At 47.7% G+C, this 6,000-nt stretch overlaps 1 protein-coding gene across 1 annotated transcript in view; it reads left to right on the top strand.

Annotated features, from left to right (window-relative positions):
- Positions 1-911: 911 nt before the first annotated feature.
- The window catches only part of LOC123349806 (butyrophilin subfamily 3 member A2-like), a 47,624-nt gene continuing 42,535 nt past the window's right edge, over positions 912-6,000 (top strand). Inside the window, exon 1 of the mRNA XM_044987993.1 lies at positions 912-1,043. The gene's annotated coding sequence lies outside the window, so the exon portion shown is untranslated. The remainder of the gene's footprint in view (positions 1,044-6,000) is intronic.

Genomic DNA, 6,000 nt, shown 5'->3' with positions numbered 1-6,000 from the left:
ATGGAAATCCCAGTGCTCTTGCTGGCTGAGTCTCAGACAGGCGAGTTCCTGCAGGAACCTCACTGGATGGTTCAGATGTTTCATCCCCACCCAGCCTCCCTTCCCAGCAGTGAGCAGGTCACTGGGCCAACACTCCTATTTACCTGGAGCAGGGTGTGTCTGGATCACAACAAATGCCAAGAATGGCCCAGCCATCCAGTTCTAAACAGGATCTCATACAAGATGAGCTGGATCAGGTCCCAGGTGTAACTCCTGGGCTCCTATATTTATGAGAACAGAAATTAGTTTTCTGGGGTGGCTACAGGCAGGAAGGTAGCAACTTCTCCCTTTAGCCAGGTGATAGTAACCCAGGTATTTTGCTCTATAGGGCTTAGGTTCAATGGATGCAGATAAGAAGTGCTAACAGAGCTCAAGTGCCAGAGGCCTGTGCTATGCCATGGCAGATCTTGAGTTCAAACCCTACGGATGACCCCTAGTAAAAGCACTTGTCCCCACCGTCACAACAGCTCCTCCTTAGAAATCATTGGGGCTGTTCTATGCTCTGCCTCCTGCCCACAATGAAGCCACTGGCATTGCTTGGCACTGAACTTTAGACCCTTGGGCTGCTGTTTTCTGTGCATCCCCCACCCTGCTAATGCCCCCACAGTTCTGCACAGGCTGGGACACGAAAGGCAGCTTGGTGGTGAGGAAAGGGGATGGGATGAGAGTGAGGAGCAGATTCAGTGCTTAGCTGCCATGGGCCTCCCGAGTGATGGGAGGATGAATGGGAACCCCAGTGGCACATAAATTACTCACTGCTCACCACGTCTCCACAGGTAACCGAACACCTGCCCTGGATCCTGGCCAGATAATACCTCTGGCAGGTTAATGTGTAACAGGTGCCCTGGTGCTTTCACTTTCCCTTGGTCAGAGTTCACACACAGCTCCGGGACTTAGTTCCCCGTCTCCCCCAGAACATCTATTCAGTTCCTTGGGTGCTCTGTGTGGCACCGGGACCCCTGGCTCGCTGCATGGCATCTGCTGGGACATGCTGAATCCTTAAGGTAGGTCCCTCCCTGTTATTATCCCTGTTCCTTCACTTCCAGGGGCTGCTCACACTTCTGCCCCCTGGGAGCACATCCCCCCTGCCATGGCCTGTTCCCACCCCCCATCAGTGCTGGGCAAATGCCGATGGTGGGTGTGAGTCACTGCTCAGCCTGTTATCCCCTCACTGCACAGTGTGGCCATTTGGGCTTCTTTGTGGCCTTTCCCTGGAGGGTGTGATGGGGCGCACGGGTGAATTGATGCCTCTTCAAAAGGGCCTCATAGCACTTCCTTACAGATGACCCTAGGAGTGGGGGCTGCCAGGCCAGAAGTGGGTGGGTGAGTGGGTGGGTGGGTGGGTGGGTGGGTGGGGGCAGGGTGGCGGTTATTTGGTTCAGAGATCTAAATAGAAGGTGCTTCCTGGTTGTTATTATTATGTGTATTACAGTAGCACCTAGAGGCCCCAGCTGAGATCAGGTTCCCCTTGTGCCCGGTGACACATACAGACCGTGAGAGACCATCCGCGCCCCAAAGAGCTCAGTCTGGCAATCAGGTGTAGCTGAGCCTAGCTGGGTTCAGACCCTTTCAAACCTCATCTCCATGGGACATTACATTGTGTTGGAATATGAGTTAATCCAGCACAGGACACTGAACACTCAGACCTTGTCTGTGCTGGAGGGATGTGTGGTGTTAGATAACGTATTAATTGTCAGACCTAGTAGTTCATCAAGTCATCAGCTCACACTCTGCCAACAACAGCATCCTTGAATGTCGGCCTGTCCCCTCGAGCACCTCCGCACTTTCTCTCACGCTGCCGCCATGCATGGGAACAGCTTCCTGCCAAAGTTCACAAAGCCACCACCTTCCCCTTCTCGAAATCCCCCTTTGGAGCCTACCTCTGCCATGGGGCCTATTGAGCGCTGCCACCTGAAGCTGGCTAGGCTAGCAGCCAGCTGGGACTCTGCTTCCCTGCTATGCTCCCTCTTCTGTCTTGTTACATTGTCCTCCCAGCCCATCACCACTGAGGGGTTTGTCTGTTTCACCCCCTGGCTCTGTCCTGTCTGACATTGAGAGTCAGATGGTGAGTACTCTGGGGCAGGGACTGTCGTTACATGTCTACACAGCACCTGACACAGCGGGACACTGACCCCTGTCTGGGGTTCCTCGTTAATACCATAGTGCAAATCATACACAACAGCAGTAACTAGCCTGGTGTGATGAGCACTGCGCTGAACACGGTTTTGTTCTTGGTGTGGAAAAGGACAACCGGGGTCAGTATCATGTCGGCTGGCCACGGTGACCCCAGGAGTCACTCTGGTGTTGTTATTGTGGGGGCACCTGTGTCTTCACTGAGTCTTAAGTCCTGGAGAGACCAATGGGAACACGCCCAATGATTTCAGTATGGCCAAGATTTCACCCTGAGTGGTTAGTGCTGTTAACACACGCTCTAGCACCAGGCAATTGTCGTGTGCAGAGAGGCCATAAGGGCCCTGGCTGGGCTACGCTCGTTTGGGGAGAGCTGGATTTGTTGATCAGAAGTTGGGAAGCTCTGGGGGGTTTAAGAGCTGTCCTGGGTGTTGCTGTGTGTTGGTTTCTATTGTGTGTCTGGAGCTCACACTGTTCATCTGCAGGAAGGTGGCGGGGAGGCGGGGGTGGGCTCCAACTGTGCTGGCTGGTGGTTAACTTCTTCATAACCACTTAAGTGATTTAGAAGTTTAGGGCTGGAGTCACAGGGTTGCAGGGCCTGACTCCCAGGTGCTCTGCTGCCTAGGGGACTTCACGGCCCCGAGTTGGCAAGCAGGCTCCCCGTACAAGGTCTAGGCAGAGCTGGGCAACTACCAAAGGGCCCCTCGGAAGCCAGCACAGTGAGCAGGCAGCTGCCTAAGCCAGCCTGTGAAATCCAGAGGAAATGAGGCAGGGCTTAGGTTCCAAATACACAAAGGGATTTAGGCACCTCACTCCCATTGATCTGAGCCTTGGGTGCTTGACTAACTGGCTGGAGGAAGGTGCCTCCCTCCAGTTGGGATTCTCAGCAGTAAACCCTCACCTGGAGTAAGGCACCTAAACCCAGTCAGCCCTTCCTTGTACAGAGCCAGAGAGATAAACCCCTCCTCCTGCATTACAGTCAATAGCCCAGGGACCAGCTCCAATAGGATAGGCTCACTCTGCAACCTGTTACTAGGGGACTCCCCTGGGCGCAAGACCTGGGGTCAAATCCCTGCCCAAAATGAGAGACACGAAATCAATCCTGGTTCTCCCACAGCCCAGGTGAGTGCTCCAACCAAGGACTCTTGGGTATTCTGGCCACATGCCCACATCCCTCACCTGACCCCAACTGTATTTAGCAGAGGACCTGAACTGGTAGGTGCTCTCAGAGCAGTTGGCCCTTAATCTAGCTGTGTCCATTTGTGGATCTGGCCCTTAACTCCTACTGAAAGCCAATGGGACTTAGGTGCCTTTTCAGTATTTTACCCTGTGTTATTAGGCTGACCAAGAGCCCTGTAAAGAACCTGGAAACTAGAGCTGGTCAAGAATGTTTAATGGAAAATGTTTGTAATGAAAAGTGTTTTTCAAAAGTATAGGAACATTTTCAACAAAATATTTCATTTAATTTGAAAATTGTCATTAAAAGGATTCAGAATAAAAAAGGTTCATTTCGAGTCCAGTCTAATGGAATCAATTTTGTTTGTCTATTTGTTTTTTGGCTTTTAAGAAGGAAAAAACTAAGAAGTGAACTTGAAAAAAATCATTCTGATTCCATTTGATCTTAATTGAATTTCTAATCTATTTGAAACAATTATTGCTTGTTTTGAGTCATTTTGTCAGAATATTGGACGATTTCAGGCAAACTTTTGAATTAAAACAAAATTTTCCTAAAAAAAAAATCCCCATTTTCACCAGCTTCCCAGAATACTCAGTGCCTGCCAGGCCTCGGCTCTGTGGCTCTCTCAGAGCCCCGCTTTGCACAAGGGCAAATAGGTAATAACATGGCCCAGAAACCTACGCTCACCCTTTGCTCTGGGGCGGGGCTGGAGATGCAATGATACTAGAGAGCACTCGGCTGGGGGTCAAACTCCAATTCCTCCTTACAGGGCCAGCTGGGGCTGGGAGCTCTGCCGAGGGTGGGGCTGGATTAAGGCAATGTCTGGTCCTTGGCTCTCCCTGGCATGCCCCCCATAGACCTGCCCCTACCCACTGGAGTGGCTGTGGGTGGGTCCTGCCTTCCCCTCCTAGAGAGACTGGCCAGCACATGGGCGACTTCTCATCCTCAGAAAGGTGGGGGAATTAACAAGGATTTTACCCCCTCACCCTCACTACTTCTCTCAGCACCTAGGTGTCAGTTGTAGAGATACATTTGTACTAGATTATAATGTAGAGAGACTCCCTCATAAGGGACAGTGTTATGAACACAGAAATGTAGAGCCGTGCCTGGCAGGAGGGTGAAGAACACAGCATAGCTATGTAGTAGTAGGATTTTATATTTGTATTTTGTAAAATTTTGTATCTGAGCTGATTTCAAGGCAATAACAGACCTTTTAGGGTTACCACTTTGTTGTAGTTTTAGCATTTTAATATAAGTAAAGGAATGCAATAATTGTTTTCCTTTTCCATTGCAATGTTAAGTTCCTGGTCAAAATGTTCTGTGTAAATCAGTTCTATATTGTATGTAAATAAAAAATGTGTATGTTATATATATATAAAGCTACCACCGAACCAAATGTTCTAAAAAACTCCTCAAAACAAATGCAAGGGCACCAAAAGGCTGCAACATGCCCCTATTATCTAAATAATGTATAATATCTAAAAAGGGCAAATTAACAATTCTAAAAATAGGACAAGCACCTATCAATAAAACACAAAACAGCTGTAATCAAAACCAACATAAAATAACTCCCTAAAAAATTAATAAAAAAATAATAAAAATTAAAAAAAACAAGCACTCATCAAACAACAATTAATTACAGCATAACAGTGCAAAACTCATTGGTCCCAATAAAAAAAAATCACCATATAAACAGGGCGCCTTGCCATAAAACTTTGGGTCCATTCTACCAAGACTTCCATGGAGCATCATGTAGCAACTGACACAACCCTGCTCCTGCCTACTCGTGATCAACCTAGCTGGCCACTAGATTGATCCAGACTCTAGTAATTATAACATCGACTGGCAGAACACAGTGTGTGTGCATAATTAAATGCATATACTAATTGTTGTATCTTCAATAAATGCAGTGTATTGCCTTTTCCCATGTGCCTCTTATAAGCATAACATTTTTGGTGGAGAATTGTGAAAAGGGGCAGACATGCATTGTGATTGTTGAAAATGTTACTGACAGGTATACCATATGTATGAAGTGATCAATCATTCAGGTGTGCACACCCCAATCGTAGAAATACCAGGCAATAGTAGAAGAATTAGAGTCCTTGCTCCTACCCTTCTGTCAGGTGAAAAAAATATAGGTGAATATGCCCTCAGTTGTAGCAGGATAGAGCTCAAAAGGTAGGGAGCTTAGCATTCCCCTCTCCTGCTCTGTGAGGTAGAGTTTTTAGTGGGTATAAACTTTTTGTGTTGTGTAAGTCCTAGCACAAGTGTGGGCAAATAAGAAGTAGATTTCTCTAAGACCTCACTCTAAAGAATATAAACGTGAAATATTGTTGTGATTTCACAATTTTAAGAAAAATGTTTAAGAAAAGGGACCAAGAGGGGTGGGGACTAGGTAAGGAGTCCATGCTCCTTGCTAAATGGTTAGTGGAACAAAGCCTGTGCCCATGGGATGGGACAGTTCAGCGAGGAAAGCAGGATTGGGCCCAAACAAATAAAGGCAACAAATAAAGAAATTAAAAAAAAAAAAACAGGTTGGGAGCCCTGATGGCCATAGCTGCAGGAGTATGAAAAGGAGTAACTACAGGCATGGGAAATTCAGATTTCTCATACAATACTTGGAATGGTGATATCTGAACTAATGAAGGTGTCAT

The sequence above is a fragment of the Mauremys mutica genome, chromosome 15, assembly GCF_020497125.1.
Source record: "Mauremys mutica isolate MM-2020 ecotype Southern chromosome 15, ASM2049712v1, whole genome shotgun sequence".
Lineage (NCBI taxonomy): Eukaryota > Metazoa > Chordata > Testudines > Geoemydidae > Mauremys > Mauremys mutica.
Note: the sequence above shows the minus strand (reverse complement) of the source record. Positions and strands in the feature narration are given on the sequence as shown.